Raw genomic sequence first — 23,286 nt, 5'->3', positions numbered from 1 at the left:
GATAATCTAAAATGCTCAAGACAAGTGTGACTGTTGTGGACGGCCTTCTCGTAAGGAGACGAGGATGAATCCATAGTAGTGTATTTGATGTGGTGTTTAGTGGACTCGGTGCGCTGCCTCACCTCAAAGAAGTATCTCATTGTCGTAGAACAGGATAGCCACTGAGTCAAAGCTGGCTTGCTGCAACTAAACCCCACATTACCTTCTTGATGCAAATGCATGTATGATAGCATTTGATGTAAGTCTTGCTGAGTACCTTTGTACTCACGTTGCCTTATTTATGGTTTTGCAGGGGAGACTTCGGTCTTATTAGTTTACTTGGACTTCGACGAGTAGCTTGCACCTCAGCTACGATCTTGTACCCTTGGGAGGGACTTGTAGATAGTCAGGCTTCTTAGCCTTTTTCTTTTGTAGTTGTCTGTACTCAGACATGTAATGCTTCCGTTGCTTGTATGCTTTGAATGATGGGTCATGTGACCCCTGTTTGTATTTAATGCTATGTGGCTCTTCTAGGCCTTTATCTATATGAGTTGCCTTATGTTGTGATGCCATGTTGTACAGCACATACTTGCATGTTATGCGTACGTGTGACGTGTATTGCTATGTGTGGGATCCGACAATCTAGTTGTTTGTCCTTCGCAACCTCTCATATGGGGAAATGTAGTCTAGTGCTTCCTTGAGCCATAGTAGTCCGCTACAGCCCGGTTCACCGGAGTCCTGCTAGCCCAGCACTACTGCTCAGGACACTTGACTGGCCGGCATGTGTTTCACTTCGTTCCTGTGTCTGTCCCTTCAGGGAAATGTCACGCGGTGACATCCGGAGTCCTATTAGCCCAGTGCTACAGCCCGGATTCACACGATGCTGACCGACATGCTCGATGTGAATCATGTATGTCTGTCCCCATAGGTTAGTGCCGCTTTGGGTTCATGACTAGCCATGTCGGCCCGGGTTCTCTGTCATATGGATGCTAGCGACACAATCATATATGGAGCCAAAAGGCGCAAACGGTCCCGGGCCAGGGTAAGGCGACACCCGTGGGAATACCGTGCGTGAGGCTGCAAAGTGATATGAGGTGTTACCGGCTAGATCAATGTGACTTAGGATCAGGGTCCCGATACTCTGCCAACGAGGGTTGGTCGGGAGGATCCTCATCACATCGAGCATGTCGATCAGCAGCGTGTGAATCAGGGCTGTAGCACTGGGCTAATAGGACTCCGGATGTCACCACGTGGCATTTCCCCGAAGGGACAGACACAGGAACGAAGTGAATCATATGACGGCCAATCTAAGTGTTCCGGAGCAGTAGTGCTGGGCTAGCAGGACTCCGGTGAACCGGGCTGTAGCAGACTACCATGGCTCAGTGGAAGCACTAGACTACATTTCCCGATAAGAGAGGCTACCAAGGATGGACAACTAGGTTGTCGGATCCCACATATAGCAATACACGTTACACGTACGCATAAGATGCAAGTATGTGTTGTACAACATGGCATCACAACATAACACAAACTCATATAGATAAAGGCCCAGAAGAGCCACATAGCAATAAATACAAACAGGGGTCACAAGACCCATCATTCAGAGCATACAAGCAACAGAAGCATTACATGTCTGAATACAGACAACTACAAAAGAAAAAGGCTCAGAAGCCTGACTATCTACAAGTCCCTCCCAAGGTTACAAGATCGTAGCTGAGGTAACAAGCTACTCGTCGAAGTCCAAGTGGTACTACTAGTGAGACAGATGTCTCACCTGCAAAACATAAATAAAGCAAACGTGAGTACGAAGGTACTCAGCAAGACTTACATCAGATCCTACCATACATGCATTTGTATCAAGAAGGTAATGTGGGGTTTAGTTGCAGCAAGCCAGCTTTGACTCAGTGGCTATCCTGTTCTACGACTACGAGAAACTTCTTTGAGGTGAGGCAGCGCACATGAGTCCACTAATCACCACATCAATACACCACTGTGGATTCATTCTTGTCTTCTTACGAGAAGGCCATCCATAGCACTCACACTTGTCTTGAGCATTTTAGAGTATCCACTTTAAGTTGTCTATGTACCATGTAAGCATCCAAGAAGTCCATAACCGAGGACACGACTATTCGAATAGATCATGATAACCCTGCAGGGGTGTACTTCTTCACACATGCTCTCACCACTTATCACCATGTACACGTCATGTATCTCGGCAACCTTCAAGCGGAAGCCTGGCGAGGGTGTCGGCCATGACCGGACTAACCACACACGACTCTAGTCCAGGTTTATCACCTATTCAGGTTCCATCCACAAGAAGATCAGGCCAGGGTTTCGCTCACGGCCCCAAACGATGTGTACAGGGTTCCCGAGCCCACCATCCGGGTGCCACTCGGTACACCGGGCCACGGTGCCTAGTCTGTCCCAAGTCCACCCTGCCGGGTGCCACTCAGTAGAAAAATAGCACTACCTACAAACACCAGAAACTAGTTGCAACTCCTGGATAGAGATCGACGTGACTAATAAGTCGAGAGGGGCACTTAAGCATTCCAATGCATGGTAGTAGCTTGTCATTGGACAACATACACAGAACTCAGTGCTTAAGGACGGTTCCAGTGAGATAACCTACCATGTACTCCTACATGGCCTCTCACGGCTACCTTTACCAAATCGAGTTCACACACTTGACTCTCAGCACCAGAACATATCGTAACACTCCAATTCATTCCCGATGAATCAGACCTGACACAACTCTAAGCAATAGCAGGCATGCATGGTAGGAACGCAACATGGATCAATCAACTCCTACACATGCTAGTGGGTTTTAACTATTTACTATGGCAATGACAGGTCATGCAGAGGAATGGGTTCAACTACTGCAGCATAAAGTAGCAGTTGAATCGTTGTTGTCCTAAAACAATAAATGAGAGTAGGAGCGAGAGAGTAGGATTGTATCGTAATGAACAAGGGGGGTTAGCTTGCCTGGTAGATCAACAGGGGGGCACTGCTCCTCTAACAGGTACTCTAGATCGGTCTCCAGAGCAGGACCTATCAAGAAGGAACGGTGTCGGCAATCAATACACAATCATATGCAACAATATGATGCATGAACAAGGCATGAGTAAGTGATGTGTTTTGAGCTAATGCATTTAGCATTCTATTTGGAAGAGGTCAAATGCAACTCTAAAATAAGCCTTTATAAATGCCATAAGTGTGTTTCCTCATATACATCATGTGTAAGTTGGTTTTTCATGCATGAAAATGGTACAGATGGATAGATTGCAATTTTCTGATAATTTTCATATATAAATTATTTCAATCTGAGCTATGGTTGAATTTCTATGAATTTTTGAAGTTTAGCTAATTTTCTGGAATTTCCTGATTTAATTTAAAACCAGAAAATGATTACTGCGTCAGCATGATAGCAGCATTGCGTCAGCAGGTCAAAGGCGGCTGACCAGGTCAATTCTGACGTGTGGGGTCCACACGTTAATGACTGACTAACCAATCTAAGTTAATTAGTGTTAAGCTCCTACTAAATAAAATGTCAGTGGAGTTAATTAAACTTAATTAAAAACTAAACTAGGATTAGCTGGGGCCAGGGCCCACTTGTCAGCGAACCAGGGGAGGTCAAACCCCTGGTCAGCATGGTCAAACCCGCCGGCGACTCGACGTCGGCGAGGCCAGACACGGCGGAGGGCCTCATATTTGGTCCTCCGGTGACCAAAAGGGCCGTGGAGACCACGGGCGAGGAGCCAGGGCCCGTCCTCGTCTTCTGGAGCAAAAGGGAGAGGCGGGGACGACCGGAGCTCGCCGCAATCGAGCTCAAGGCGGCGGCTGAAGTTCAGTCGGGTGCACGTGCAGCGCTGCGGTGCACGGCAAGGGCTGCGGTTGTTGGCGTGGGCTTGCTGGGGGGCTGCTGAGCGTGTTGGCGTGCGCGGCCGCGAGCTGCGGTGGCCAGGACGACGGCGGCGGCATGAACGATGGTGAGGAGCAACCGCTGTGGTGGAAGACGGGGCTAGAGGGCGACGGAAGAGCAGGGAGAGGGGGTCGCGGCGGAGCTGGGGAGCGTGTCGGGGAGGTGCGGCAGTGGCCAAGGCCATGGTGGCTGTGGACGGCGGCGACGGTGATTTCGGCCGCAAGAGAGGGGGCGAGGGGGAAGAGGGAATGACACGGGAGAGAGCGAGAGAGGCTTGGGGGCGCGTGGCAACGTCCGGCGTGAGGAGAAGGCCTGGAGAGGCCAGGCAGGTAGCTGCGTGCCGGCGCGCACGGCGTCGGGCACCGCTTCCCCTCTGCCTACTGGCAAGAAGAGGAAGACGGCTATGCCCCTGGTGGGCTGGGCCAGAACAGAAACGGGTCGGCCAGAGGCGCCAGGTAAGTTTCTCCCTTTTTTCTATTTTGTTTCTGTTTTCTATTTTTCTGACATTTGTTTGGTTTAATAAAAATACTAAACCATTTTATTTTCTTATGCCAATTTTTGTAGGGGCTAGTGGTATTATTCCAGAGCTCCTCAACTACTAGCATAATTTTTGGACAATATTATATATATATAACAATATATATCCATAGCAAATAATTACTGCATTAATTCCAATTGCCCAAAATAAATACTTATGAGCTCCTGAAAATATTGGTTTGAATTTTACCTCTGACCAATATTTTCAGAGAGCATCATGAGCATTTTCTTGGACCTTTTTGGAGAAATTTTTATCTGGGTTATTTCTAGAAATGATTTCTGAGGGTTTCACCAATCCCCATTTCAAATTTAAATGAAATTTAAACATTATGCTCACAAGAAGGCTAGCCTAGGTCATACCAGAACTAGGGATTTGGCAGAGGCTGACTATGGTATGCCGAACACGGCACCTATACTCAGGTGTCATCTCCGGCGTAGGGTCTGGTCACTTCACTGTGAGGAGCAGCACATAATAATTTGACCAACGGATAGTACAATGCTAGTACTCCTACTACTACTCCTACATTGGTAGTACCACTACTAGTACTAGTAGCACCACCGTCTGGATTTAGGAGTACTACCACGTCCATCTGGATTTTAGTATTTGACTAGCATTATCTAGTAATGCATGTCACCAAAATTGTACTACTCCCTCTGTAAATAAATACATCGTGTTTTATTCCTATCGGCGAGAGAACCTTATGTTTTTTTGCTACTCCTAACTAGAGTACTAATAGGATTACATGCAATGAACTAAACACTGCATGTCATGTTTGGTAGTCTCAAGTCATTAAAAGCATGCATGGCCCACATCTCTCATTGGTTGATATGTCATGAAATAAGAAACAAGGAGGGAGTTAATGCACCGTGCCTAAGTATTTTGGGATTATTTGGTTTTCGTAAGGTGACTTACACAACATTTTTGTTTACATGCATTAACATTTTATTAGTTAAATCAAAGGTCAAAACTTGGCGCAAAATGCAAAGGGGACCAATAAACCAGTAAACATCAAACTTCTCTTGTTTGGCCCCAACTAGAGGTCCGGTGAGATGACTATATTGCACCGGCACGGAGGGGGACGCAGCTTCATTGACTTACAGCAACTACCTTTGGGTGAATGAAACGTGGCCCCAGGGGGTGGCTGGCCCACCTATCATACAACCAAAGGCAGGTGTAGTAGAGGGCCGAGGAGTAGTACGAAATCCTACGCACCTACACACGCTAACCAAGGGCTAAGTGATCACTCGAATCATAAGGTCAGTTGACTAGAAGCTATGCTAGAACCATGGAGGTGATGAGCGCGAGCATCAGCCGGCTGTGCCAGATGGTCCACGACGCCGGCCAGCGGCCCCGCACCGAGTAACGTCTCCAGGTAGTATTTCTTGAGGCTGCCAAGGCGAGGGGCCCCTTGGACGACAGCTTCGTCTCCTTGTTCGACGAGGTCCTCGTCGGTTTCCTCGACAAGTTCACTGTCGTCAAGAAGCTTGCAGACGACTTTGACGTAAGCCTCCAGCCGACGCGCCCAGGCTCTGCGATGCCCGCCAACCTCAACGGCCACTATGGTAACAACCTCTTCGACGCACTGGTGGCCCTGCGACTGCCCGCCATCGCGCCGGAGAATATCCACCTCGAGGTCGGGCTCGCCGCGCAGCGCCTGGCGCAGCAAGACACCATCGACATAATCACCCACGTCTACGCGCAAATCGTCCACAAGGACTACTATGCAAGAGGAGGATGATAGGATGCCGGCCTTCTTGGAGCACAGGGCAACCTTGGACGGCACTGTTCAGAAGAACGTTGAGCTCGCCGCCAACACCGCTTCTCCTCACACGTCGGTTGGTGACCCGGCGCACTAGGGCGTGAGGATGTCGTTGAACGTTGATGGATCTATATGTATTTTTATCTTTCCGTCAAATCCATGTAGTAGTATATGATACTACAGTAATTATCTTACCTTCTGCATCAACTTCATAATTTTCGTACATACTCCATGCATGAACGATGCCCGAACCAAACTTCTCATTACTCTAGGCAAAATCGTTATTTTCTATCTATCGGTCGCGCCATGGAGCAGAACCAAATTTTACAAGTTACGAGTTCAAAAGGAAAAGCCTGCCGTGTTCGCGTCGCACCCCCACATGGTTGGTCCGGCACGCCGCCCAAGCGGGAATGTGTGCAGTGTTGCATTTTCACTTACAAGTGGGACCGCAGTTGAGAAAACCGACTATCGGCAAACCCCCACCCCGCCCACCGCGTGATGGCTGAGAAAACAGGAGGGAGAAGAGATGGATGTAGCATGGACTCCAAGAAAATTGGTGCCGGATGGGACTCATGTGGGTGGCGTGTGCCGTACTGCTAGACGTGAATGCTACTAAGTTATGGCCCATGCCACCCCACTATATCGAGCCTATATCGAGGTACGTAGAACAAATTTCCTGCAGTCCGTGCTCAGCCCTCCTCTATCTCTCTTCTCAGCCAGCCAGCAGACGCGCGGAGCCCATCGTCTGTTTCCTCACATGCGGCCCCACATGTCAGTGAAAACGCAAGAGGACCCACTGAACCTGCACATCTTTCACCTCGACGTGCTGGTGATGAAAAACAAATCCAATAAAGATCTTCGGTGGCCGCTTTTGGAGTTACTCAAGAGTAGTAAGATTCTATTTATAGTTTAACCAAGATGCACATCTCGTGGCTTCAACTACCACTCTATTTTCTTTCATGACACGACCTGGATGCTGGATGTCCCACATGTCGGCAAAAGGAGGAAGAACCCGAGCAAATCTTCGGTTCTGCTCTCGGATTATAATAGTTGTGCTAACTTAAAAAATTTATTGTGTACTCCCTCCGTTCCGAAATACTTGACTTCCATTTGTCCAAAAATGAATGTACCTATATACTAAGACATGTCTAGATACATATATATTTTGACAAATAGAAGGCATGTATTGTGCAATGGAGGGAGTGGAATGGATGCAAGTTCTTGTATTGGGAAGAAGAGTACATCCATATATTGAAAGAGCGCAATTTAGTAGATGTTCTATCACTTTTAGCTAGCACAGACGCAAGAGATGAGATTACTGCACTTGTTGATACTCCTACTAGAATAGAGGCTAGACATGAGACTAGATGCGAGGAAGCAATGTCTACTTCTTTACACTCGAAGAAGAAAGAAGCACGCAAGATCGAGCCTCCGCAGATCAACAACGAATGCATCAAGAAGGCACTAATCCAACTTATAGGAGTAGTAAAATGTATTCTTGTGGTTCTTGTTTTCTTTGGTCTTGCTTTTCTAGTCAAAATTATCGTTGGAGTTTGTGCAAAACGGAGGTGCGTTTGGGGTCGTGCGTTGGAGTTGGCCTTATAAGTGGGACCACAGTTAAGGAAACCGACTATCGGCAAACCCCCACCTCGCCCGCCGCGCGATGGCTGAAGTTAGAGAAACGACGAGGTTAAAGAGATTGCTCTAGCACGGACTCCAAGAAATAATATGGTGTCAGATGGATGTCGTGGTGGTAGCGTGTGCCGTACTCCTGGACGTGAATGCTTGTTCTGGCCCATGCCACCCTACTACTCCTACTACTTACTCCTACTATATAGTACTAGTATCGAGGATTCGAGGTGTTGGTTACGTACAACGAACACATTAACATGTGGCTACAGTAAAAACACCCGCCCGACGCGCGAAGCATGTGAAGCTAGTACAAATAGTGTACTACTATTGTCGATTGGCCTCATCCGATAACCTGTTGCAATGCACGTACAATTATGTATTCGTAAAATATTTTTTTGCCTCGTCGCACCACTCACTCAGAGAAGCGACTCGAAAGCCATTCATAAATTTAGTAAGTTTATCACACGCATATCATTTTATTACATACAACAGGTCATGAACCCACATCGACAACGAGGATACATTATAAATACTAAAGTTTTCACCACACAACAAATAACAAGCAATGAAATGAACTTCAACTCAACTATTCCTCGGCGTTGGAAACGCTTGCTTTGAACCACAAGTGATTCTCTGGGACGGGCCATCGATTGTCGATCTGGAAACCAATGCAGGATTGATCATCCAGGCTGAAGCGGCCTACTATATCCCTACTAGGGTTGGGAACCACACAAATGTCCGAGGTATAGACACAGTTGCGTCTCATAAATGTGTCAACAGCAGTTGGATCGCCTTTCACCATCATCGGATAGTTTTGTCCAAGGAAGAGTGAGTTTTCTCCAAGACTATCAATTCTGTACCAGGGAGAAGGAGTTGGCGCTAGCACACTAGTATCCATCCCGAATACCATGCAACGGGTGCTGGAATAGGTCCGGAGAGTGCGATCATGGGAGACACCTGCTTCCTTAGCAGTAACATCATCAGTGGGCTGTATACACACAAGAAGAGGTGATCCATCAGAATTAGTTGCTAGGCGCCACAGAGTATATGGGCGCTGCTCGTCCTCATGCTCGTGATCATCACCATCGTCATCTCCCCCTTGGTTATAAAAAATTTCAAGTATAGGTGGTGGGATGTTCACAGGACCTTGGAAACACAAGAAGAAGGTTAATTAGTAAAGGGAAACTTGCTAACCTACATGCATGTGGATGAAACAATTATAATTACGGTGGAAGACAAACGTACTGAAACTATGAGGATGCCATGCAAAAACAGTGCCACGAGTGGTAGCAGCAAACACAAGGCCCTCGTATTGAATTGCATCATAGTACTCACCCATGTACAGAAACTGATTTTTGAGCAATATCCATCGAGTGAAACCATCAAGGACGGCAACAAGCTTGTCGAAGATAGAAACAACATCATAGTTGCTGTAATTCCAAGAGCGGTTGGGAACTCGACAAATTGCTCTCTTCCGTAGAATACAGTCACCATGATCGTATTTGAACGTGCGTACATTACCGGTGTGCTCAACCTCTGGGTAGTGTGCTGAGATTTTTGGAAGTGGAACCCGGTGACGAGTGTACACATTCACAAGTTCCCACTCGCAATTGGACCCAATGTAAACAACCCAATCTCCATTTGCGCCCGCCCAAACCTTGCCCTCAAGCGATGGCATCTTAACATCATACGTATCATTATCAAGCGGCATCAAGTTGCACAGGGCGAGGCCCCTGTCGTGCCGACGCCAGTCATCATCAGGGTCACGGCAAAGAAGATAGGGGAGATCAAACCGCTCCTTGACTCTTGGGTTCTTTGTAATGATGTTATTAGTTGAGTCGAGAATGGGCTTGAACGAACCTGCCATGCTAGCCGAGGTGATGACGTTGCACCGATCAATGAGTTCCTCCACCACGTCATCTTTCAGATCGGGGCAAGAATAACGGGGTCGTTTCCGGCCTGTTCCCTCCGTGGTAGGTCGACAGGAGTTCCAAATCGAGAGGGAAAGGCGAAGAGTCGGTGGACGGTTGCGAGTTTGACACGGTTCACGAAGAGGCGCCCCGGCCTACATGTCCGTTTGAAAATACTCCTACTACTCGTCGTTGTCTCACTGATATGTTGGAACAGGGCCACATGTCAACAAAACATGGTGTGTAATTTCTCGTGCAAAATGCGATCTGGCCGCGTTGGCCCGAGGTACCGCATTAGTTATTGACCTTTATTTTTTTAATGGTGTGCCGATCAGTTTTGAAGCATGACTAACTGGTACTGTACGCAGAGAAAATATAAACTACTCTACCACTACTCCACCTCCAGTACTAGTAGTATAAAAAAGATATATAGGCTGGAGCTTGAGCACTTTCTTGCTAAGGGCTGCCCACTTGCTTCTTGCACTACCACCCTCTCTCCAGATTTGTAAAAAAGACGGCCCCTCTCTCCCTCCTCACCGGTGGTCACAGATCTGCCGGGGAAGAAAAGGACGTGCAGCGTTGACGCACTCGTCGTCGGCGAGCGAGGTCACGCACTGACGACAAGGCCGTCCTCTCAGACCTAGCGCCCGCGTGGGATGGCCTCCGTTGCCAAGCTCGCTGCCATAGTGTGTGCGGAGGATGACGACCACGAGCGAAGCCACTTCCCGCCGACCCTCAGGTATGGTACCACTTTTCGAACCATAACGTCGTTGCATGTGGATCTTTTTCCACTCCACCATCTTCCCAATTTGCTATCCTCTGCTCTACTGGCCACGCAAACGAAAACCATAATTTGCACTATTAAAGGAAACCCTACTTCACGCAGACTAATCCATGTCTGGGGTGAATAAGGAAAGGAAGGGAGACTGTACTGTCCAAGGGAGTAGGCATCGAACCCGCATCTAGGTTGAAAAGGGGAAAATCAGTAGCTAAGGAACGAGTCTTGTGTCTCTTGGTTGAAGAAGGGTATAAAGGCATGACAACGCAATAGAGAATGACCAGGTCGATCGGTTTGTTTTCCTCGCATAGGAAAAAGGTGGCTAAAGAGAGCAAAAATGGGACGTAATCCACATATGCTGCCTGGATATTTTTTGCTCTGGGCAACCATACCTCCCACCACTCTGCGTCCGTGGAGGTACATCGTACTGGTGCGCCCACTGTCCGAATGGGCCTCCCATGCTCTTATTGCCACTTTTTTGCTGTTAGTATAACGCCAGCAGTCAAGTCAAGCAATGCTACTGCTAAAGTGATGCACATTTAACTAATGGCGCTCTCAGTCTAATGCCACCGATAAATTTAAGCAATGCCATTTAATGTCACTGGATTATTTCAGGGTTAGCTGTTGATTGTGGATGTATTAAAGATTTTTCAGCTAAGGCATTCTAATGCTGTTGCACAGCCAGTATACCAACGATGAAACTTGTTACTACCTTCAGATTTTTGCACTGTTAATGCTTATAGATTACATACCTCACTTTCATGAGATAAGTTAATTTTTTGTATAGTGTCACCAAAATGCCAAGGCGCTGATGTCATTTTATTTTGGTTAAACTGCATAGACAATTATGAAGACAAGAGGAAAGGTCAAGAGTGGGCACCTCCTCCTTCGGCTGTTCTCTTGATTCGTTCGATCAAGTTTTTATGTTTGATCGATTATCAAGATTGGGATAGCAATTTTTAAGGTCCCCCCAAGTTCGAAATGATATTTACCTTGGAGGTACATGGTTTGCAATTTTTTTATATTGTCATTAGTTAATAATGCTAGTTACCTTCAGACTTTTGTATTTGGTTTAATGCTCATGCAGAGCTAGTATACCAATGCTGAAACTTGTTACCTTTACATTTTGTATTGTTAATTCTTATAGAAACATTCCAGTGCTAGAGTTTATTGAAATCTGTTCAGTAAAACCATTGTACTGTACCCTGTAATAAACTAACTACTCTACTGTTGCACTAGCCACTGGATTAGTGTATATTTGTAGTATTCGAATGGTGTTTCATTAGCGTATGGACATAAATAAAGTGTGGCAAGCTTTCCCAGATATGTGCTCAAGAAAACTACTACCTGTTTTTCTAAATACTAGACGTTTGGGTACTTTAAATTGAACCGCGAAAACGTCTTATATTAAGGAATAAAGGGTGTAGAGTTCACTCAAATTATCCTGGTAAAGCTAGTCACACCTTTGTTAAAATTAATGTTCATTATGTTATCGGAGGAGGTCTGTATGTTTGTCTCTAATGCCTGTCGACTACATACTGATATCATGATGTAATGTTAAGTCATTTCTTTTTGTACAGTGTCACTGAATTGTCAAGGCGGTGATGGCATTTTATTTTAGTAGAACTGCACAACAATTGCTTAAAAGAAGAGGAAAGGTCAGGAATGGCTCAATTTTTCAGAAAAACTATGTATGTCTTCCTGACATTAGCCGCTGTTGCTTTATTTATTCCTTCAAACAGGTGGTTAGAAACAGTCTTGCTACATTTTCCCATTATGAAATTGGAATGCTTATATTTGTGAGTCTATGCTTCAACTAGTGCCACTTTTAGAGTAATCACACTTCCAATATCTATGCAAATAGGGATGCTCGATTTTAGTGGAACTGCACAAAAAGTCCAACTGGTTCAACATTAGGAGCATGTTTTTTTCCAAACCTTTATATCCAATTGGTGGCACTATGAGCTGTTCATTATGAAGGTACATGGTTTGCTACTATCTTGCTACTCTTTTTGTACTTCATTAGATAGTAATACTAGTGGTTTGCATGTGAATTTATTGGCAGGGTGGACCTACATTGGAGGTGCAGGACATGATTCAATGATTGGATGCTCAATTTCGGTTGTATTGATTTCACCTCTTCCATCACTGCGAACATGGATATCGTTGGTCTGATGAAGAATAGGCGCTATATTTTTGCTCTGAACCAGCAAATCAATTCAGTATGAAATTGTCCAGGGCAAAAATAACTGTATCAGATTGTCAAGTGCTGAACATGACAGATGCTAAGCGGAAGAGACATGTTTAAACCAAAAATACAACGTGTGGTATATGTTTACTAGCTGCTTGATATTTGCGGAGACAGAGATGTCTGCCCGTTGCTATTTGGCAAACAAACAAAGTGTCCGCAATTTTGGTTGAACTGCAAAAGAGAATAGTATAGTCACTGCATGCAGTGCCATTTGAAAATAGACACAGAAAGATTTGATAGTCACTTCATGGACTGCAGAAAAGTAGTACTATACTATTTATTAGCCAACACTAGGTGCTTCATTGCTTTGGTCAGATTATACAATGGGCATCATTTTGCCTAAGTTAAAGTTTGTATTCCGAAAATAGTCTCGCGGTGTGATCGAGAGAAGACCAAATCATATTGCAGTGGATGTTCCTCCATCATGTGTGGTTCATTCTCATGGTTCCAGCTGTTGGTGAAACCACTTACGTTTGCAAGAGGAATTGTAGACTTCACACAAAAAATTGTCTTTCAGTCTGTACTAAATGTTGGCCAAGAGAAGCATCCATGTTAGTAGGAAGAACAGATGTTTTTTCTAGATCTCTGCTTTTGGAGCTACATATTTGTGTATGATCTGTGAATCATTGAGATGCATTAACATGTTGATCTTATGTATGGGAATCGTACTAGTTAGTTTTAGTTGCGACGCGAGATCCGAAGTGGCTGATCTTTGCTTTTGGAGCTACATATTTGTATATGATCTGTGAATCATTGAGATGCATTAACAGTTACTTATGTCTGTTCGCTCAGTGTTTACAAGTTACTGATCGATCACTAGCTAGCCTAAAAATACGCTCCTGGTAGTTTTATTTGCGACGCAAGATGCGAAGTGGCAGTTTTTTGAATAAAAATGCCTACCTCTGTAGAAACTGACAAGCTACACTATCGATCCTACACGGATAAAAATTCCTATCTCTGAAGAAACTGACAAGCTACACTATCGATCCTACACAGATAAATAGCAGATCACGCACGTACTACCTCCTTTCCGGTTTGTAGGGTTCAATTCAAGAAACGACCTACTCGATCCTACACGAATAAATAGCGAATCACGCACGTACTAGTACCTCCTTTCCGGTTTGCAGGGCTTAATTCAAACCTCTCACCAACCAAGGTACTCCCTCCGTCCGGGATTTATTAGTCCCGTGAGCAAAGCAGCAAGACCAAGGCATGGCAATAATTAACGGCATGCAGAAGTTTAAGCCTAATTAATTCCAGCGATTTAAGTGGCTGCATGCGTGCCCTCGGCTGCGACTCATTGCATGCAGCTTCGCGTACTGCCTGCGAGCGATTCTGAGTGCCTGCATGCAGCTGGCCGTAATTAAGGTAGCTAACTGATGCGAAAAAAGATACGCTTTAAATCCGTGGAATCATTATTGACAAGGAGGGAGATGATTCGAGTGCACTCGTTTGACCGCCATGCCGGCGTGCGACCCAGACGAAACGGGACGACACAGTCATAATTTCAGTTTCTCTAGTTTTCCACGGCAAGCTGGCGCGCTAAGCCATTATGCATTGAATTCCGATGTTCGTCACGCTACCTTCCGCCTATAAGTAGTGTTTCTCGGCCTTCTCAGGTGCCACGGTGACCCAACTCGCCATATCCTCATAAGCCCCCACCGGCCCGGCGTCGCTCACCACGTCCGCCATGCCCCCGCCCGCCTACGGTAGGCGACGCCGGAGGCGGTCACCGCCAGAACTAGTATTCGGGTTTTCACCGGAAGGTAGACGGAGGGAGGAGGCATTCTATCTGTCTTTAGATGGCAATGCGGAGATCGAGGAGTTGTTGGAGCACGACCGCATTGTCGAGTAAATAGCCATGGGTAGCCTAGCCAGCTTCCCCTGGCCCTTCTGAAAAAATCACGAGCCCGTCCGGCTCTCAAGAATCCAAGACATGGAGCCGCCTTCCCCCTTGCTGGCTGCCATGCAGGCCAGCTTTCGGAAGGCGGTCCGACTTTAGCACTCATGAAGGAAGCCACGGGAGGGCCGACTTCGGGAAGCCGGCCATGAGAAGGCCGACTTCAAGAAGCCGGCTCCCATAAAGCGGTCAAGACCGTACCCTCAAAGTTTGCACCCACCTAACGGCAGTGCGACGGGGCGTGGCTACAGTGAAGCCTACCACCCCCATATCCCAGAGCACGCCTGGCACAGTGCGCCGTATGGAGTAGCCATGACCCGTCCGGCGTGGCACTATTGCCATGTTGACCCTGATGTCACCCACGACGGGCCGCCAGCGCGGCCCACAGACGATGGGCCCCTTCGGGAAGAGAGACGCCCGAAGGCGGCCACGCCTCCAACCAGTCGGCCCAAGACAGAGCCGGCTCCCCGCAGCCGGCTTGCCGCCTCCCTCGAAGGAGACGCCCCATTAAGGAGACAAGACGCGGTGAGGCTACAGCGATCGCTCGACGGGCGGCGGCACTGTAGCCGCACCTACCACGACGAAGCCCACGTCACCAAGATGAAGCCACAGTAACCAGCCGCCGACCAGGCCCTGGACAGTGGGGCCTGCCTGTCGACCATGGGGCCGGCAGCCGGCGGGACCCACTAGTCGGCGGGCCCCAGCAGCCGGCGCGGAAGCCGGCGAGCGCAGTCACAGACGGCTGGGCCCGCGCCCAGTCGGATTACCATTGTACCCCCAGGGGGTAGGCCTATATAAACCCCCCGGGGCACCCATACAAAGGGTTGGACCCCCAGCTAGTCCTAGACACCACACAAGGAGAAGAAGCAGGCTAGCCGTGTCCTTCTTCCTCCTCCCACCAAACAGCTCAAGGAGCATTGTGTAGCTACTTGTTCATCTAGTGATCATGCAGAGACCCCGCAGAGCAGCAGTAGAGGTGTTATCTCCATGGAGAGCCCCGAAGCTGGGTAAGATCCGCCGGCGTGCATGTCTTCTCCTTATCCCGTTTCCAGGCAGCGGCGATGTCTTACTGGCTCCCACAATGATAAGCCACCCGTTGGCATATGTCGCACCTACCACCCGACATTTGGCGTCCACTGTGGGGCCAGGTGCACCGTCGTCCGGAGACCTGTTCTGGACAGGAACCCTCTTCCTCCCCGGCGAGCGTAGCCAGCCCGGCACGCCCGATGGCGCTTGCCACGACGCGCTGGAGGGCGTCACCAGCATCTGCGCGGCGAGCAGCCTCGCCGATCTCCTCGACGAAACCCTCATCTCCGACGAGGTCGCCTCCGATGCGGGCACCGACCACCTCGCCAACCTTCTCGGCCAGCTCCATGTCTCCAGCGAGCCCGCTGCGGACCTGGAGTCGGTTGGCTCCACCGACCCGATGCTTGTCGACTCCGACACGGCCTCCTACGACACCTTCCCCACCAACGTCACGATCTACAATGACCCGCTTCCTCGAGCCGACGGCTGCGATGCTGTCACCACCGAAGTGATGGTTGTTGGCCACGGCGGCCCGGCCGACGAGAGCGCCCACGACTTGTCCGCCCCCCTCCCGGCCAATGCCGACGACGAAGCACTGGAGGCACGCCGCCTCGCCCTCCTCGCGGAGGGCCGGAGGCTGGCCTCCGTGAGACGCCTCACTGAGGCCTATCAGCGCGAAGCTGACCGCGCCCCTTCGGCACGCCGGCCCCGGGCGGGCCAAGCCGGGCCGGCCTTGTCAAGCAACACGGCGCCGTCATCGCCGACACGCTGGGAGTCGACCGCCCGGTCTATGCCACTCCGCTCGAGAACTTGCGTGCCGCCCAGGCGGCCGTAGTCGAGTTGGACGGCTTGGAGGCCGAAGACCTCCCCCACATGACCCGGCGCATCCAGCAACTGATTGATGCAGCTGCGCAGCAACATGAAGCAGATGCCCGCGTGGGAAGCCCTCCCCCGCGCCGAGATCACGGTGCGACGTCCCGGACGCCGGCTACTAGCAACACCCACGCGCAGCGCGAGAAAGAGCTGGCTGCCAGCCGCAGCCGGACCCGAATCTCCATCGAGCGAGACGCAGACGGCCATCCCCGAGCCATGGAATGGCGGGGCAACCCGCCTCCGCCTCGACCCCGTGGAGAGAGATATCCCACCCCGCCGCCAGTGGCGCACCCGACTCTCAGCGGCCGACTAGGTCACCCGACTCTAAGCTGCCTGGCGCGATCCCTGGCGTTGGAAGAAGAAGACGATGTCGGCCCGCCTTGTTTCGGCCCCCGCATCCGCGACGAGCCTTTCCCCAAAGGGTTCTCGCTCCCAAGAGACACGCCCAAGTACAACGGCTCCGTGAAGCCGGAAGATTGGCTAATCGACTACTCCACGGCGGTCAGCATAGCCAACGGCAACCGGCGCGTTGCCGTGAAGTACGTGCCCCTCATGCTTCAAGGCACGGCGCGAACCTGGCTCAACAGCCTCAAGCCTCTCAGCATCAACAGCTGGCTAGATTTCACCGAAGCTTTCATCCGCAACTTCACCAGCACCTACAAGCGGGCTCCCAAGCCCAGACAGCTCTCCTTGTGCGTACAAGGCCCCGCCGAGTCCACTCGCGACTACCTCACGCGTTGGGCTGAGCTCCGCAATTCTTGCGAGGGGGTGCACGAGGTGCAAGCCATCGAGTACTTTACAGCCAGATGCCGAGAAGGCACCCTCCTCAAGCACAAGCTCCTCTGCGACGAGCCGGCTACCCTCGACGAGCTTCTAGACATAACGGACAAGTACGCCACCGCCAATTCCTCGATGAAGACCGAGCTTTGGGTAGACGCGTTTGGAAAGGTACTCAACCCGGCACCCAAGACGCCGGCTAGGGATTCCGGCCGACGCCCCCACTCGAACGACCACAAGCGCAAGGGCCCCACGTCGCCTCCCGCCAGTCGGCAGGTGGCCACAGTTGAAGACGTGCCGCCTGAAGGGCGGCCCGCGCCCAAGAAACCCAAGGGCGGCCGGCCGGCTTGGCAGCCGGCTTTCTCCTACGAGCAAAGTCTCGACGCCCCGTGCAAGTTCCAAAGCGGCGCGAAACCGTCCAACCACACAACCCGGAAGTGCCATTGGCTCACTCGAATCTCCAAAGGCGAGGGGCTCGTGCCGCCTCCGCCTGCCGGCCCACCGCCTCCGCCTCCGCCGCCTCCGGCAGCTCTGCCCGCGGTCGGAGCCGTGCATGACGAGTTCCCTGACAAGCAAGCAACCTACATCATCTTTACAAGCCAGCCCGAAGACCGGCGCAGCAAACACCGAGAGCACCAGGAAGTTAGCGACGTCGCTGCCGACCCCGCCAGACACATGCATTGGTCAGAAAAGCCCATCAACTGGAGCCAGGCCGACCATCCAGAGGTGATGCCGTCTCCCGGTTCTTATGCCCTGGTCCTGGAAGCCACCCTCGCGACGGACAGACGCGCTGCCCGCTTCTCCCGTGTGTTGATACACGGCGGGAGCAACATCAACATCCTGTACCGTGACACCCTGGAGAAGCTAAACGTCAAGACGAAGCAGCTCATGCCTACTCGGACAGTGTTTCATGGCATCGTACCCGGCTTATCCTGCGCCCCAATTGGCAAGATCAAGATCAATGTACTTTTTGGGGACAAGGAGCATTTCCGCCGGGAAGCGATCTGGTTTGAAGTGGTGGACCTGGAGAGCCCTTACCATGCATTGCTTGGCCGACCTGCCTTGGCCAAATTCATGGCAGTTCCCCACTATGCGTACCTCAAGATGAAGATACCAAGCACCAAAGGCGTCATCACCGTAGCCGGCGATTACAAGAAGTCCTCTGAGTGCGCGGCAGCCAGCAGCCGGCTGGCCGAGTCCCTTGTGATTGCCACGGAAAAGAAGATGTTGGACCGAGTCGTTGCCATAGCCGGCAAGCAGTCGGCCATGTCCCCCGACCCCAAGGAGCACGATGCTCAAGGATCCTTCCAGCCGGCCAAGGAGACGAAGAAGATACCTCTTGACCCCGAGCATCCAGAGAGGTTTGCCGTCATTGGGGCAAACCTGAACAGCAAATAGGAAGGCGAGCTCGCCGATTTCCTCCGTGATAATTGGGACATCTTTGCATGGTCCCCCAAGGACATGCCGGGTGTTCCGAGGAAATTCGCCGACCACAAACTACACGTCCGGGAAGACGCAAAACCAGTCAAACAACCCCTCCGCCGACTGTCGGAGGAGAAGCGCAGGATTGTGGGAGAGGAGATAGCTCGGCTTCCGGCAGCCGGCTTCATTATGGAAGTTTTCTTTCCAGAATGGCTTGCCAACCCGGTCCTTGTGCTAAAGAAGAATAACAAGTGGCGCATGTGTATAGACTACACGAGCCTCAACAAGGCATGTCCCAAAGATCCTTTTGCCCTGCCAAGGATTGACCAAGTGATAGACTCCACAGCCGGATGCGAGCTGTTGAGTTTCTTGGATGCTTACTCCGGATATCACCAGATAAAGCTGGATCCGGATGACCGCCTGAAGACCGCCTTCATCACGCCATTTGGAGCCTTCTGCTACCTGACTATGACATTCGGCTTGAGAAATGCTAGTGCCACTTTTCAGCGTTGCATGCAGAAGTGCCTCCTCAAGCAACTCGGCAGAAACGCTCACGTTTACATGGACGACATCATGGTGAAGACGGAGAAGCGCGGCACCTTGCTGGGAGACCTCAAGGAAATGTTTGAGAACTTACGCCGGTTCCAAATCAAGCTCAACCCCGAGAAATGTGTGTTCGGAGTGCCAGCCGGCCAGCTCCTAGGCTCCCTGGTCTCCGAACGCGGCATCGAATGCAACCCGGTGAAGATCAAGGCCATCGAGAAAATGGCGATCCCCACCAAGCTTCGAGACATTAAAAAGTTCACCGGGTGCTTGGCCTCCTTGAACCGCTTCATCAGCCGGCTCGGAGAGAAAGCTCTCCCCCTCTATCTCCTCATGAAGAAGAGCACTCACTTCAAGTGGAACGACCAGGACGACCAAGCTTTTCACGAGCTGAAGAAGATGCTGGCCACGCCGCCTGTCCTCGCGGCGCCGACTGAGAAAGAGCCCATGCTCCTTTACATCACCGCAACCAGCCGGGTGGTCAGCACCGTCATCGTAGTCCAACGCCCAGAAGAAGGCCGAGCCCAGCCGGTCCAAAGGCCGGTGTATTATTTGAGCGAGGTGCTGTCCGCCTCAAAGTAGAACTACCCGCACTACCAGAAGATGTGTTACGACATGTGCTTCACCGCCAAGAAGCTGAAGCCCTACTTTCAAGAGCATCCCGTCATGGTCGTATGCACCGCCCCGCTGGCCGAGATCATAGGCAGCCGGGACGCATCCGGCCGGGTGGCGAAATGGGCCATTCAGCTGGCCCCTTACACAATCTTCTACCAGCCCCGCACCGCCGTCAAGTCCCAAGCACTGGCCGACTTCCTCCTCGACTGGGCCGAGACCCAGTACCTGCCGCCGGCTCCCGACTCCACCCATTGGCGCATGCACTTCGACGGGTCCAAGATGCGCACCGGCTTGGGAGTCGGCGTCTTCCTTACCTCTCCCAAAGGCGACAATCTCAGATACAAGCTACAGATCCAATTTGCCGCCTCCAACAACATGGCCGAGTACGAGGCGCTCATACACGGGCTCCGGCTTGCCAAAGAACTCGGCATTCGCCGGATCCTATGCTATGGCGACTCGGACTTGGTGGTCCAGCAATCATCCGGCGACTAGGATGCCAAGGATGCAAACATGGCGAGCTACCGCTTCCTGGTTCAACAACTCAGCGGATACTTTGAAGGATGCGAGTTCCTCCACGTACCTCGAGCTGACAACGAGCCAGCCGATGCCCTGGCTCGAATAGGCTCCACTCGGCAAGCAATTCCAACCGGCGTCGCTCTACAATGCCTCCTCAAGCCGTCCATCAAGCCGTCTCCAGAGTCCGACTCCATCTTCGTGCCGCCTGACCCCGATGAGGCCGGGTCCGGCTCGAAGAACCTAGCAGGCGACCCCGAGACTCCCGCAGCCGGCCCCGGGACTTCGGCAACCGGCTCGGGGACTGCCACACCCGGCTCGGGGACTGCGGTAGCCGGCCCGGGGACTGAACCATCACAAGAGCCGGCGACCGACTCCAGTATCTCACCACCCAGCCCGCCCACCCTGGTGGCGGTAGCCACTTTGGCAGCAGAAGAAGTCGCGGCTCCATCATGGGCTCAGTCTATCCTCAACTTCCTAGTAAACCAAGATCTGCCGGCTGGCGAAACAGAACCAAGACAAGTCCAACATCGAGCCAGAGCATACACAATCGTCAACAGAGAACTAGTCAAGCGCAGTGTCACTGGAATCCTCCAACGGTGCGTCGAGCAAGAGAAGGGCATTGCAATCCTCAGAGACATTCACCAAGGAGAATGCGGCCACCATGCGGCCTCAAGATCACTTGTCGCCAAAGCCTTCCGCCATGGTTTCTTCTGGCCGACTGCTTTGGATGACGCCAAAGAATTAGTTAAACATTGCAAGGGGTGCCAACTCTTCAGCTCCAAGCAATACATGCCGGCTTCGGCACTCAAGACCATTCCCCTCACTTGGCCCTTCACCGTTTGGGGACTGGACATGGTGGGCCCATTCAAGATGGCGTGCGGCGGCATGACGCATCTGCTCGTCGCCGTGGACAAATTCACCAAGTGGATTGAAGCAAAGCCGATCAAGAAGCTGAATGGGCCGACTGCCATGATGTTCATTGCAGACATAACAACTCGGTATGGCGTGCCACACAGCATCATCACCGACAATGGCACAAATTTTGCCAAAGGAGCCTTGGCACATTTCTGCGCAGCCCAAGGTATCCGGCTGGACTTAGCATCCGTCGCCGACCCGCAGTCAAACGGCCAGGTCGAGCGAGCCAACGGCCTCATCCTCTCCGGCATCAAGCTCCGACTGGTCATACCTCTGGAGAGTTCAGCTGGCTGTTGGCTCGACGAGCTGCCGGCTGTCCTCTGGAGTCTGCGCACTACCCCAAACAAGTCAACCGGCTTCACCCCTTTCTTCCTTGTGTATGGTGCCGAGGCGGTCATCCCAACTGACATCGAGTTCGACTCGCCTCGAGTAACCATGTACACGGAAGCGGAGGCCAAGGAAGCACGAGAAGACGGCGTCGACCTGCTGGAAGAAAGCCGGCTGTTAGCCCTCAGCCGGTCTGCCATCTACCAGCAGGGTTTGCGCCGCTACCACAGCCGGAAGGTCAGGCCAAGATCTTTCCAAGAAGGCGATCTTGTGCTCCGGCTGATCCAGCGAACAGCCGGCCAGCACAAACTCTCAGCCCCTTGGGAAGGCCGCTTCGTCATCAGCAGAGCTCTAGGCAACGACTCCTACTACCTGATCGACGCACAAAAGCCGAAGGCACGCAAGAGAGACGACTCCGGTAGGGAGTCGGAACGACCATGGAATGCCAACCTCCTTCGAAAATTTTACAGTTGAAACGCAGTATGTATCACGCTAACTTTTGTATTAAGTACGAGACAATAGGCCCCCCGAGGAGGGCTCGGGGACTGCCATCCCTTATTGATGAATGAAAAGTATCATGCTTATGACCTTGTCATTTCATTTACTTGTTCCGTCCGGCACCGGGTTCGATTAGTCGGCTCGGGGACTGGCCGACTGGAGTTATATTAGAAGTCCTACCCGCAGTCAGACAAGTAGTGTGCTGGCTCCCAAGCCTTCTCTTGCCAAAAGTCGCAGTTCGAAGAACCGGCTGTCCGGCTGGCAAGAGTTAAAGGCAGGAACGAGCGCCCACACGAAAAACAGCTAGGGACTAACGGACTAATATAACAAAAGCCGGTTTTTTCTCCCACCGCTGACTGGCTACCGGAGTAGCCGGCCGGCCGGTTTCCATTCACTTCACTTCAATCCAAGAAAGCTCAAGTACTTGCTTCCCGAAAGAGGGAAGGCGGCAAAGGAAAAGGCCTAAGGATAAAAAGCATACGCGAATGGAAACCAAACATGCACATAACAATATTTACATAGAAGACCTCCGAGAGGCCAGCATTCAACATAGTTTGGATACACCCCCAGTGGGTGGAACTGCGAAAACTTAATGAAGATTGTTCAAAAGACAACAAGCAGGAAAGATAAAGTCGGCAGGTCAAGCTGGCGGAGCGACCGACGAGCCAGACTGGTTGGCGGAGATGGTCGTGCCGGCTGAAGGAGCGGCCGGCTGGCGAACTTCGGCTTGGTCACCGCCCCCCGTAGAGGGCGCGCTTCCACGCGCCTCGTTGCTGGAGGCACGGTCGGCCTGAGGTCGGCCGGTTGTTCCACCAGCCGGCTCGACGTCTTAGCCGTCCTCCTCTTCGTCATCCTCGCCATCGTCGCTGCAGGCAATCTCCTCCGCTGAGTCCTCGCCCACCGCCGGGTTCAGCCCGAACCACTCCTCCGGCTGAGCAACACCGTCATCATCGATTTCGGGTGCGAAAACGCTGATGTTGATGCACTCGGCGATCGTCGAAGCTCGTTGGGCGATAGCCGGCCTCACCTCCTCCAGCTCCGCGTCGGCCTCCATCCGCCAAGTGCGTAGCTGGTCCAGGCTCAGCCCTGGGTACCAAGCCCGAACGAA

The sequence above is a fragment of the Triticum aestivum genome, chromosome 7A, assembly GCF_018294505.1.
Source record: "Triticum aestivum cultivar Chinese Spring chromosome 7A, IWGSC CS RefSeq v2.1, whole genome shotgun sequence".
Lineage (NCBI taxonomy): Eukaryota > Viridiplantae > Streptophyta > Magnoliopsida > Poales > Poaceae > Triticum > Triticum aestivum.
This window is presented reverse-complemented; position numbering follows the sequence as displayed.